This window comes from Crinia signifera, chromosome 1, assembly GCF_055691185.1.
Source record: "Crinia signifera chromosome 1, ASM5569118v1, whole genome shotgun sequence".
In the NCBI taxonomy this organism is placed as follows: domain Eukaryota; kingdom Metazoa; phylum Chordata; class Amphibia; order Anura; family Myobatrachidae; genus Crinia; species Crinia signifera.
In genome coordinates, this window is record NC_139217.1 from 183148807 (window position 1) to 183163329 (window position 14523).

General features: G+C 43.2%; 1 protein-coding gene across 3 annotated transcripts in view; it reads left to right on the forward strand.

Annotated features, from left to right (window-relative positions):
* Window positions 1-14523, forward strand: part of CXXC4 (CXXC finger protein 4) — a 158774-nt gene that overhangs the window by 110424 nt on the left and 33827 nt on the right. The window lies entirely within an intron of this gene.

Sequence of the window (14523 nt, forward strand, 5' to 3'; positions counted from 1 at the left end):
CAGCGTGCTATACCCCACCCCATTTTTCTTAGTAATTTATATAAAATGTATATTATTAAAATACTTTAAATTGGGTTATATTTGTCCTATACTGTAATTTCAATTCTTTCCCCAAAAGGATTAATGAAATGCCTCAGCTAATTAATGACAATGTTGCAGATTTAAACATAATGAAGGACCTAGTATAAATAATTAAGAAACCAAATATATGTATATGTAGTTTCAGAAAAGTCAGCGTCCCTAGTTATTTTTGTACTGTAAACTGGAGGTACACAATATATTGTCAATATTGACACACACCTATACTACTTCAGATGGGCTACTGACCAATCCATAACAGGACATACTGTATATTAATCCAAGATATTTGTTTTTTTTATTTGGTGATTTGACTCTGATATAATTACACTAATGGCGGTATTTTATCAAAGCTTGGAAAGAGGTAAAATTGAGATTGATAAAGAACGAGCCAATAAGCTTATGCCTTACATTTTACTGACTGTGTTTAAAAAATAACAGGAGCTAAATTTCTAATTAAGATTCACATTAGGGGGGTTATTTTGGTTCACTCTTTCTGACAAATTCCTTCTTAGATGGACAAAACCATGTGCACTGCAGGTGGGGCAGATGTTACTTGTGCAGAGAGAATTAGATTTGGGTTGGGTTTAAATTCAAAGTGAGATCTATATTGCAGTGTAAAAATAAAGCAGTCAGTATTTTCCCTGCACAGAAAAAAAATAACTCACCCAAATCTAATTCTCTCTGCACATGTTGCATCTGCCCCCCTGCAGTGCACATGGTTTTGTCCATCTAAGAAGGAATTTGTCAGAAAGAGTGAACCAGAATAAACCCCTTAATGCCGTATTGTCCTACGCCATATAATATATGAACAATGTAAATCTGTTAGAACAATACAGTCCTTGACTTTTTGTTTTTCATGGAATAAAATGTATGTCATCATTAACCTTTATATAGCACAAACATCTGACGTAGCCCTTTTCTGTGCCCCTCTAAATGAGACTATATAAACTCTGCACATATAGACGGTCAGTTAGGTTCAGTTGCACATGCGCCAATCATTGCAAGTACTGTTTTTTCTGATCATGTCCTGCAGCATAGGGTGCAGGCCTGCATCATACTGTTATGGATTGATAGTCTGATGCCATTTTAGTGGCAGGGAGGCGGCTGCAGACCCCGTTTACGGGGGCAGCATTAGGGGGGCCAACCGTGCACAGTGATGTCGCCTTGTGGGCGGTCCCGGGCCACCAATATCATAAAAGGGGCGTGCCCGGACCGCAATGTCGTGGAAACAGACGGGCCCGGCTGCCGCCTTCACTAAAGGGACGATAGGGGACGGGCCTGGCCCTGCCGAAGTCACTGCACTGGGCATTGCCATCTACGGCGGTGCTGGGGACAGGCAGCATTCTCTTTTAGCATGGCGCTGCTAGAGGGGCAAGGTGTATTTTGCCCTTTAAAAATCAGGCAGGGCGCTGCACCCCGCTAAAACAGCCTAGCAGGAACACTACATTAGAGTGTGCTCCTCCGAAAAAAAAAATTCTAGCTGTGTCTGGGGATATCTAGAACCATTCAAGGTGTGATTCTAGCATTATCTTAGTCCTTAATTCACTTCTTCTCATAATTGAACCCAAGCATTCACATATTGGGATATATTCAATGCGAGGGCGAGGTGGAAACGGCGAGTGCGGCCATCAAAATGGTGAGGCTCGCTGCTATATGCAGCAGGCTCCCTGAATTTTTGGCGAACCTTGCCATTCTGGGGAATCCTCGCCACCCCCGGCGAGAATTTCCTGGAACATAGAATACGGCGAGCAGCCGGCGAGGGGGCTGGATGGCGAGGATGTCTTTTCCTCGCTTAATCCTCACCATACAAACCCCACTCACCACCCGCATTGCATACCGCCCATTGTCTTTCACACAGAAAAGCAAATGGAATGCTTGATGCAATAATTTGCTTTAGTGTGTGAAAGGGGTGTCTGACTTGCACCAGCAAAACAATCCAAGACTAAAAAAGAGGACTGTGCGCACAAAAAATTTAGGGCATGGCTTCATCATGGCCACATAATAGTACCAATTCACATTACACTGCAGAGAAGTGTCCATTATGCACACTGCGCCAGCTAAAGCCCCTTAGACACACTGTGCCAGGTAGAGCCCCCATTATTAGCCACACCGTAATGCCCATTACACATTCTGCCACACACCTTAATGTCCATTACACATTATGCCACACACCTCAAGGCCCATTACACATTATGCCACACATGATAATGCCCATTACACATTATGCAGCAAACCGTAATGACCATTTCACATTAAGCCGCACACCGCAATGCTTATTTATTATTTATTTATTATGTATTAGCAATTTCTTATATAGCGCATACAGATTCCGCAGCGCTTTACAGAGAATATTTGACCATTCACATCAGTCCCTGCCCCAGTGGAGCTTACAATCTATATTCCCTACCACGCTTATTACACTTTATAGCACACACCATAATGGCCATTTCATATGCTGCACACCGTAATGCCTATTACATATTATACCACACACCATAATGCCTATTACATATTATGCCACATACTGTAAGTACAGCTTACCTACAAACTGGTTGCCATGGGTTTCTTTTTTTTCCGTTGCCAGGAGTTACATGTACGTTGCCAGAAGTTTCTTATTTGATTTCTAGAGAGTTATATGCTTGTTGCCATTGGGTATTACATGCTTGTTGCCACGGGGACTACATGCTCATTGCTATGAAGATTACATGATCATTTCCAAGGGGTTTTAAATGCTCATTGCCCAGGAGAATTACAGGCTCATTGTCTGGGACTACCTGGAAGTGCGGAGCTGGCTCATGAGCCAATTTAGAGCTTGTGGCCTGGGAGCCATGCTCCACAAAATACAAACAAGTCTCCTCCTAACAAAATAAATAGAGTGGAAATGGCTCCATCTGCACCCTCACTCTGGGTGAACGCCCATAAGCCGAACCCGGAAGTGGCGGGAGTGACTGTTGCAGCTGTGTGGACCTCTGCCGCTGCACTGCTATCAGTGCGGACGCCGGTGAAGACTTCAGAGACACGCGGCATGGGACTCCTAGAGACGCATCAGCCTGCCAGGTATTGGGTAAGTGTTAGATGTACCACTGGGCAGGTTAGGGACGCCAGCCCCCGGTGCCGTTTAATGCACTTGCCTTGACCACAGAGACTTTACTCAGAGACTTCAGCCCGTGGCTCCCCTTCCCCCACATCACTCTGTGCATTGCCCAAACACAGAGGTTCCCCATCTCTCCCACCCCACCACCGTTCTCCCTGTTGTCAAGTTTGGGTGCACATTACCAATCTGCATAAGGGATTTTTAAGCGAGTTCTGCTCTAACACCCATCCAGGGCATCATCATTCCTCCACCCCAGTGCCCTAGTACTCAGGGTATTTATTCCATATATGTTGTTATAACCTCGAAAAATTTAATAAATACATTTTCACATACCAAGTGTCCATACTCTTCAGTCCGATATACTAATTGGGGATTGATTTATTACACCCATTAATTTTTCTTCACATATTAGAAGGTGTGCGCTGGGCTAAAACCATAGATATTCTGCATTCTTAGGAGCTTGGACCACTCCAGCTCGGCAGCCCCGTCAAACACTGTCTATCTGTAGCGCTGGCACTCCCGCAAATTCAAATACTTTACCTGTTGACTTATTGCTTGTAGACCTTTTGGGGTAGGCCTATTAACTATCTAAGTATGTCAGGCTAATAATTCTAGGGAAGTAGCTTTCCTAGGGAAGTGGGTGTTCTGAAGGCTTCATGACACGATATGCCATGAATTGCAGCATCATGACCATCATCGCCTTTAAATGCATAATTTAGAGCATTCAGCAGCAAGTGGCAAAACCATGATGACATGTTACATCCCTCCTGCTGACATCATAAACACAAATTGCAAAAACAGGCATTATCTTTAGAATCTTCATCTGTACACAATATATGTTTATTTTTATTTTACCTCTAGTATAAAATACATGTTAATGTTTTTTTAGGTGTCTAATTGTTAATACAGTATGTGGAGATTAGGCTGAGTTTTTTTTATCAACTCTCATCACAGTAATGAAACATCACCTATCTTTGCAGTTTATCAATAAATTATTGCCGTGGCAACTGAGTGATATCAGCTACTGTACCTTAGCAATACTGACTGCGTTCTCTAGTCAGCGGGTACAGTCATGTGCTGTCCAACTGAAGCACAGACTTAAAAGTATATATGTAAATAATAAAATAATGGGCATTAAAAAAAATGATTTGTGCTAGCTATTTTTTTAATTCACATTTTGCTGTTATCACCATCTCAGGACGAGGAGTGTTACAGGAAAACTTGACCCTTTACGAATCGCTGGCAGTGACCCCGTGATGTGGTTTATGGCAAAGTTGTTTCCAGAAAATATGACTGAACATTAGCTGCCATACTTGCCATACACCCCTCTTGTATTTTGTGTGGGTGTTTAAATTAAATTGTGATTTGTACCTGTGTACTGAAGCCACTAAATACACCACACTGTGACCCTTATTCTGATTGACCTGCAAAGCTGTGAAATTCACAGCTTTGCGGGTCATCTAAATGCCACCCGCACAGCAGATTCCCCAACCACACAGGGCGGATTCCCTGCTCGTCTCCACTTCAAGGAGACGGGCAGGGCGAGTGGGGGGTGCGGGCAGCTACGGGGGGCCAGCGGAGGGCTCTGTCAGAATGGGGTGCGCAGGCTTCTCATGCACGCATGACCCCTCTAATGTGAGCTGCTCCATCTGGAAGTGTGAACGGGCCGGTGAATAATCAATTTGCTGCGCCCGCTCGCACAAAGTGGCTGCACATGAGCTTAAATGCTTATGCGCAGTTGCAAAATATCGCTCCCCTGTGCGAACGCGCAGGGGAGTGAATGAATCAGAGTGAGGGCCTTTATATTATACATCGGGCACTATTGCTTTACGTTTGCTATATTTATGCCAGTATACTGCCAAAAATGAAGGACAAAATAACATTAGCTTCTGCACGCTAACACAAAAAAAGTTATCTCTATTGTACCTAATGTATTTTGAAATTAAGTCTGGGCATTAGTAATTAGACCACCTTCTGGAGAAATAAAATGCCGATGGCTGTGTTTTGCAGGAATTTGGCAGGTAGACATGTCAGACTGGAGCAGCAGGGCTGTCTAGGCTAACGAGGGCATCATGTGACTTCATTTAAGCAGGTCACACATTTTCTGGCTTACATTTAGTCATGCATTTTGCTCTTTGGGTTGCAATTCTCTGATGTTTCTAATCGCTAAATACTTTCCTGGGATGATCGCAGTGATTGGTTATTACCCGGGAGTTGGCCAAGCCCTTCAGGGTAAAGCAGTTAGTGATTAACGGGTTCAAATCTACTAATATTATTACTAAATATGACTAAATCATATAGTTTGCATCCATTCCTCACGTCATGTAGCATGTCTATTCTTGAAAAAGTGATGGTTGCTGTATACTGCATAACACAGAAAATGCTTATTTGCCATTATTAGATGTTGTCTACGTCGCTATGCTCGTTGGCACAGTTTAGTCCTAGATGAATAGCATTCTAATCTTGAGTGATGCGTGTTGATGACAGGAACATGAATTGTGCTCCCCCTGCCTGCAATTAAATGTTCATTAAGGTAAGCGAGCAGCTGACAGGCTGGCACAAATGCAGAGCATTCTCAGTGAGCACGGCAAGGAATGGACTGTGCTTTCAGGGACAATTATCTGGATGTTTGTCACTAAAATCAGTGCTGATAGGAAATGGATTTGGGACAAAAGGTGTTTATTGAATCAATAGGTAACGAAAGAGTTAATATAATGAGAGAAATCTTACAGAGGCCTTTCTTATTTTTATATAGCTTTCTAAGTTACATCCCCATCTCTGGTGCATACAGTAACAATAGGGCTAATGCAGACCCGATCGCACGGCTGATAATTCGCAGTCAGGGGAAATGGGGCTTTTCTATCAAGCCGCTGAGTAAGTCCTTGTCTACGCACAGACCGCACACTTTCATTGGATGGTGAGCAGCTTGCAAATGGATTTTCAGCTAATCACTGGACTGCAATATTATTGCCAGCCCTGCTAAGTAAATCGCAGGCTTGCACTTGGGGGTGCAGTGTACACGTAATCGCATGGCTCAAAAAATTAACAGCAGTGCGATAAGGTGAATTAGGCACAATGGTACTAAGATCCAATGGGTACGAATACAGGTATTTGTACCCATTTGATGTGATATACGTACGTATTTCATGTACAGTACCAACAAATTTCCGTACGTACGAATGTATATGATTCAGATTTTTGTCATTGGTATTTTTTAGACTTTCTAAAAAATACAAATGAATACACCATTGATAGAATATGGCCATAAGGTCGCATTCATTTCAATGGTACCGACAAATTTACTAATAATTCGTATTGGTTAATACGAATGCGAATCACTTGGAATGGAAAATAGACCATGTTGTCTTAGTTGTCTTTCATGCAGCCAGCTTCTTACCCAGCTACAAATTGTATCCCCTAGTCCCAATTCCTTGCTTTTATTAATCAGTCTCTTATGTCGCAATCAGACTCTGGTGATAGTAAAAAGGCCAAGGAATCATTAAAGCTGTGTCCATAAGCTCTCAGCCTGTACATCAGAACCTGCGTGTGGTTGGGTTATAGTTCTCTGAAAGTGATTGCTAGCACCCTTCAACTACTTTCTTGGGATAATTTGCCATGGCTTCTTAATCAGGGAACCCACAGATTTGTTGTTGAAGACATTCTTTCCCTCAGCATCTTCTGCATTTTTCTGAAAATATGTACTTTAGGCACATTGCTAACTGTTTATCATCAGAAGTCTTCCATATGGGTTGGTGCTAGCAGAAATCAGCCATAACTAGTCGCAGGAAGTAATTGAATAGCCTGTGGGAAGAATTAAGTTGGCCCTTTAGAGACGAATAACAGGGCACAATAGGACGAGCAAGCATATGTCCAGTCCACTATTCCAAAACAGGATGTGGATGTACAGGACATGCAGCATACCTGGAGCTTTTCAGGTAGCCAGGTTTATGTTTGTTTGTAATGGCATATGATAAGATTGCCAGTGGGTGTAATGGGATGGAGCAGGAACGTGCCTGTAAAATGTGTAATTGTGGCTCAACCCCCTGGGATTACTGGAATTTTAGGCAGAATACAGGTCCATGATGATGCTGAATTCCTTCCAATGGCCGATATTATGTGCGGGGGGGGGGGGGGGGGGGGTGGGTGACTTCCCCATTGCTCCTGGGAGCTATCAGGAGCCTCCCTGCTGATCCAGGGAAGTAGGCAAGTATGACATACAGGGGCACATTTATTAAGCCTGGTGAAGTGAAAAAGTGGAAGGTGATAACGCACCATCCAATCAGCTCCCAACAATCAAATTACAGTCTGGGTCCAGGCTTAATACATCTGACTCACAGCACCTGCAGATTTTTTTTATGGGATGCAAATAGACAAAAAAAAACAACAACAAATCCCACGGAAGATACAAGTATGGATTCCACTGTCAGGGCCGGCAACAGAAATTTGCCCCATACAATGTTTTCTCTGGGACCCCCCACCCCATCAAATGCCATTCATCCCCTCCCATGCTGGAACATAAACTCCCTCACTGTGGCCTGCGGTCTCACACTGACCCTCACCCTGCGGCCTGCGTTCTATCACACTGGCACGCTCCCTCACCCTGTGGCCTGCTCTATATCATACAGATGCACTCCCTCGCCCTGCAGCTTGCACTCTATCACACCGAGGTGGCCCCTGACCCTGGGGCAGATGTATTAAGCCTGGCGGAGAGATAAAGTGGAAGGAGATAACGCACCAGCCAATCAACTCTTAACTGTCATATTTCAAACACAGCTGATGCCTTATCTCCTTCCACTTTATCTCCATCTCCAGTTTATTGCTTCGCCAGGTTAATGCATCTGCCAACCTGCCCTCTATCACACGGAAGCGCTCCCTCACCCTGCGCTCTATCACACCGACACGCTCTTTCATCCCGCGGCCTTCTCTCTATAACACTGATGGGCATCCTCACCTGGCGGCCTGAGTTCTATCACACCGATGCGCTTCCTCACCCAGCGGCCTGTGCTCTATCACACCGATACACTCCCTCACTTCGCAGCCTGCATTCTATCACACAGACACACATCCTCAACCCACGGCCTGCGTTCTATCACACTGATGCACTCCCTTACACTGTAACCTGCACTATATTACACCGACACGCTCCCTCACCCCACGACCTGTGTTCTATCACACTGACATGCTCCCTCATCCCGCGGCCTGCTCTCTATGACACTGATGAGCATCATCACCCGGTGGCCTGAGTTCGATCACACCGACGCGCTTCCTCGCCCAGCGGCCTGCACTCTATCACACCAATACACTCCCTCACCCTGCAACCTGCATTCTATCACACCAACACACTTCTTCAACCCATGGCCTGCGCTCTATCACACTAACATTCTCCCTCATCCCACCACCTGCTCTCTATCACACTGACATGCTCCTTCACCCCGCAGCCTGCACTTTATCACACCGATGCACTCCCTTACCCTGCAGCCTGAGTTGTACCACATTGACACACTCATTGTGCGAATCAACTAGCTTGGTCATTGTCAATTGTAAATATAGAATAATAAAGCTATTACCTTACAAATAGGGAAGCCAATCCCAGAGCATTTTTTCAATCCCGGAATTCGGGATTGAAAAATGCCCAATCCCGGGATCCCGGGATTGGCTTCCCTAATTAAAAAAACCCGCCCCGGCCGCCCCGCATATTTACTTACATGTGCAGTGCGGCCGGGCGGGTGTTCGGTGAAGCTGGGAGGGTGGGCGGTCCATTGCTGGAGCCGGGCGGGAGATGGCCACTTCACTTCCGGAGCCGGGCAGGGAGGTGTGCGGGCGGCCGGGCAGGCGGCCGGGCGATGACAGGACGGGGCTGCGCAGCTTCTTGGCCTGCGCAGCGTGACCTTTGGCCTCATCACGCTGCGCAGAGCCACAACGCCGGGACGCATGCGCAGTCTAATCCCGAAATCCCGGGATTGGAAACTCCAATCCCGGGATTGAAATCCCGGTGTTTTAGGGGCCAAATCCCGGGATCCCGCCGATCCCGATCCCGGGATTGGCCACCCTACTTACAAATGTATTACACTAACATAATAGTGATAAACTACAGTACATCCATAGTCAGTAACATTTAATATACTATACAGATAGACCTCATCTCAAGTTTTCCGGCGGCGGGGGACGAGAACCCTGCCCGTCTCCGCTTCAGGGAGACGGACAGAGTTAGGGGGGTGCGGGGAGGCGCTGGGGACCGGCGGACTTCGACGGAGAGGTGGAGGGGACTGACAGGGAGCTCTCGCGAGCATCCCCTTCCGGCAGCTGGTGGTTTTCGATCCAACCGCCAGACCCCCGCTAAACGAGAGTGGCTCCATCTATAGATAAGAATATATATCACGCACATTAAATATTTACATCAGCTAATGTAATTAGCTAATCTATACCTGCCTAGCAATACATAGCTGCTCACTCTTGTTTAATAACTTGCAGATGCTTTCCTACGTGTGCCCATACCAGTAAAGTACTGGTGACTTCTCTGAACAGATGCTTTTAAATTCCAACATGTTCAAAAAAATTAATTCCTGACATTTTACAAATGTTACCTAAAAAAAATTGTGTGGTAAGATGCCTCTGAGTTTAATAAAACTAGGATCAGTTTATTAAACTTGGATAACACCTCTTAAGAAGAAAACATGTGGTTGTACACCTGTCTTCATAGCACAAAATGCGGTTCCAATTAAATACATTCAGCTCGCAATCTTTTCACCAACTAATATTAATAAAGGCATAAGACCTGTGTTTTTATGCAGAACCCATTTGATATATTTAATTTAAAAGTTTTATAAAACAGCTTTATAAAAAAAACATTGTTTATTTTAAGTTCTGAGTAATGAAATACTGATGGTTCTACAGTCGCCCTTAAAGCTAAGTCAGGGTTGCCTACCCCCCCCCCCCCCCCCCCCGGAATGGCCGGGAGGCTCCCGAAAATCAGGTCCCCCTCCCAGGCCCACTGGAAAGATGGGCAACCTTCCTGGATACTGATGCCCCCCCCCCCCAGGTGAATTGCAGGATTTCCGTTACGGGGGGCGGGGTTTGATGACATCTACATCAGGCCCCAGTACTGAGTCTCCTCTCCGGGCTTCTCCCAGACAGGAGACTTTAAAGGTAGGCAAACCTTAGCTAAATATAGTGTACAGTAATGAGAGACATCTAGACAAGAATGTTGTTGACCATGATTCTATAAATCAGAGGTTCCTTAACTCTGACATTACAGTCCATTTGTTAAGGAAATCCATACTTGAGCCCGGCGGTTAAATCAAATTGACTGATATATTAATTAAGGTACCTGTGTTTAAGCATGGATATCCTTAAAACCTGGACTGTAATAGCACAGTTCGGGAAACTTTGCCGTTAATGATTATCATTGTAGATCTATTGTAAATATATTTGAAAGTAAATAGGTACATCCCACACCACAGCGTGATTATGAGACACACATCATCTAGCCACATTTTTTTGCCAGCCCCAGTTGACTGATACTGTAGATCTTGATCATGATCATGTTTGGGATCAGTAGTAATTTTGTGACACAAAACCTACAGTATAATTTGTAGCCAGTTAGGTTCAATATAATATTGGAATGTGAAACCATTAGGCTATGTCAGTGGTATTGTTCTTATCCCATATTACTTTTCAGTTACATCCAGCAGCTTGCTAAATGCAACATTATGCTCAATGGGAAAAACAATTAAAGGCTATATATTAATATTAATTATATTATTAATATTGTATTAATTATTATAATATTTTTTCAAGCAAATATGAGTGTATTAGATTATCAAAATACATATACATATTTTCTTTTGATAACATTGGGCCTGGGTGTGATCAGGCTTCCAGTCCACTCTGAGTGTATCCACTGGCAAAACTGGTTCACATACTGTATGCACTTCCCCATCCAGACTTGTGTATACCGTTTTAAACGGTAGCTGCAGATCATATATCAATTAAGTATTAATCCATCTAGAACTTTGGAATGTGCAAAGTTCCACTGCAACATACAGTAACATAGTATACCATTATACCCATATGTCTTTCTTTTACCTCCTGCTGATATAGCTTGACCATGCTGTGCTTGTAATTGCTGTTCAGCAACATAGGCAACTATTATTGTAATCATATCCCTTAAGTTATTTGGCTATGGGTTATTTGTTATAATATAATGGCAAATGAAAGATATTAAAGGGATATGTGTATCCATAATAGGTGCAAGGTGTGCACCCATTTAATTATACTAACCTATCTGAAGTCCTGCTGCAGAAACCAGCCCTGCAGACATAAATCACTGGGAAAATGACCATTTCCTGGGTGATTTGTGAATATCAATAGAGATGTTTCCAGGAACAAGGCGTGGGCGCCATGTTTCTGGAGAACTGCGCATGAGCTACCACATAGGATGAGGCCTGCACGGAGCCTGCACACAGACCTTCTCCTTTCTTAAATGGTTGTGAAATGCTTACACGGTGAAGCCTATTTAACAAGTATTGCCGTAGTGCTTGTACTTTTGATTTTAAGTCGTTTCATTACCCTCTGGTGAAATACAAATTTCACTTGTGTTATATAAAGTGCCAGACATTATTTTTAATTCACATTCTTTTTGGGGGGAGAGTGGGGCAGTGGTGTGAAAACCTCCATTTTTTTTCATTAATCTGCTTTACTTGTTCACAAGTTTACAGATCAGATTACTATTTGGTGCTTCTACCAACACATTTCTTATTATGTTATCAGCAAGATACTATTAATTTATATTATTTAAAAAAAAATGCTTTATTATATTAATAACGTGTTTTTTTTATGAATTTGGATTTTTACATATTTTCCAATGTTTTTAATAAACTGCTGGCAGTTGCTGATATCAGAAGAAGGTGAATGGGTGCACAGGGAAGTTCTGGGCACCTGGAAACCCAGTCAAGTATTTGATTCAGGCACAGGTGAATGAAAGATAAGAGAGGACAAAAGTAGGCAGATATACACACAGGCCCTTATTCTGGTTCACTCACAAAGGCAAATTCCTTCTCAAATGGGTGAAGCCATGTTCACTGCAAGGGGGCAGTTGTAACTAGTGCAGAGATAATTAGATGTGGGTGGGATTTTTTTCAAAGTGAGATCTATGTTGCAGTGTAAATATAAAGCAGTCAGTATTTTCCCTGCCAGAAACAAAATAACTCACCCAAATCTAATTCTCTCTCCACAAGTTACATCTGCCCCCCCCCCCCCCCTGCAGCGTACATGGTTTTGTCCATTTGAGAAGGAATTTGCCTTTGTGAGTGAACCAGAATAAGGGCCACGGTCACAATCTAATAGAAATAATAGTGCCTTTATTGCGATAAGATTCCCAGTTGCAGGAATGGGCTACTCACCTTTTCAGTGGCAATATATTTTGTAGCCAGGCAAGCTTGGTCTGGTACACAAGCAGAAGAAGTTAGGTATCCATTTATGATAAGGCTGATTTAAGTTCACAGTGCAATCCATGTTCAGTCAACCTATATTAGGGTCCAGAACATAGGCCAGATCAGTACACAGGGTTTCAAATAACTCAAGGTCCAAAAACAAGCTGGGTCAGAATACGGATTACCAGACAAAATGATTAAGGTTCAGCTGAGTTTCCAGGAAAGGATCTTAATTACTTAGGACCAGATAAAAACTTCTTTAAATGGAAAAGGGTTATATCAAAGTCTGGACAAGTGCCTGGAAATCCAATCTCCAACGCTGTTTGTCTTACCCGGGTCACTGTTGGACCCGGGTAAGACAACCTGGGTTACCTGTTTACACTGCCCTGTTACATGGATCCAACCCTGCTTGCTACCCAGGTTGACTTGTGTTTTACCTCAGAAATTCTTTTATGCTGAGGAGCGACCAAAAATACAGTAGTCCAGGTTATTTGTTACAGTTTAGCATTACTTTTTTTATTCCTGCATCTTGTCTATTGATGGGCAATTTAATGCTTCGTCATAAAGCTAACTTTCACATGAGCTCAAAGAGAATTCCCTCTCATCACTGCCATGGCTGCCTTTCCATATTTTTTCAATATCAGCAAGATGCTTTATTTATGTGCCTCATCCTAAAGCAAAACTGTTCTGTGCAGGTATACAGTATTTTCTCAAAACATGAACGGTGTAAATAATACTAAAGCTTTCTAACAAGATAGACCACTGCTCCAGCGTAACAGAAGTTGCTAATGCTGATTCAGTATATTTGTTAATTCATTTGCATTAGAAGTAATTTTATTATGTCTGATAGTCATTCTAGAGTGCTGTAAAACTGGAATAACCGCAGCATAACGTTCCATGATCAACATTCGTTTCTCTTTATATCACAAGTCTTGCTCATATATATATTAAGATGTGTTGATATAATTTCATTGGATGACATCCTCTGTAAAATAACATAAGGCCCATACACACTGGGTGATTTTGCTCAGTGTGTATAGACAAAGATCATGTGAAAATCGCTCAGTGCATACATGCTGAGTGATTTTCCCCCAGCCAGCGATTTTCACACGAGGTGAACGGCTTTCCATAGCAGGACGCTATGGAAAGCCGTTCAGGATGCGGCTAAATCCATCAGACGAATGGTGGCTGCCAGCAATGATTCTGGAGCGAGAGCTCACCACTCATTGCCCAGCCATACACACTGGGCGGCTTTTGAGCTCAAATGACAAAACTGAGCAGCTTTCAGCTCACAATTGCACAGTGTGTACACCTTTATGCCTCTAAATTATTTTCACTTCAGCAATGCTAAATAAAAATCTGCAAGACTAGTTCAGAATGGGGGTTGACAGAATTCAGGAAATTTCCAAAACAAATGAGAAATGATTTCATTATTCACTCATTTGAATCAGCCTTATTGGCCAGGTATACTTGCATACTGTATACTAGGAATTATATTTGGATTGCTGTGCAACAGTTTAACAGTGACAGTACAGCTATAGATACATGTATACACTAGATGTACCCTGGGGATTATAGACGCAGGGAACATACTGTACATTTGCTGAGTGGCACAGCGCCTAGGCAGCCATCAGCGGCACCAATGGTCATTGCAACATCCAGGCAGGCAACAATACAAGCAGAGACAATACAGTTATCACACACGGAACACACACCTGCCAAGCTGCACAGTGCCTAGACAGCCATCAGTGGCACCACTGGTCATATAAAAATAAGTAGCCAATATCACCAAGCACCAAAAGAATGAACAAATCTATGGTCAAAAAGATTAAAAAAAATGTATTATTAATTTAGTCATATTTCTTGACATAGAAACAGATTCATTTTTATAATGGATGAAAAAGTGCTAATCATAGC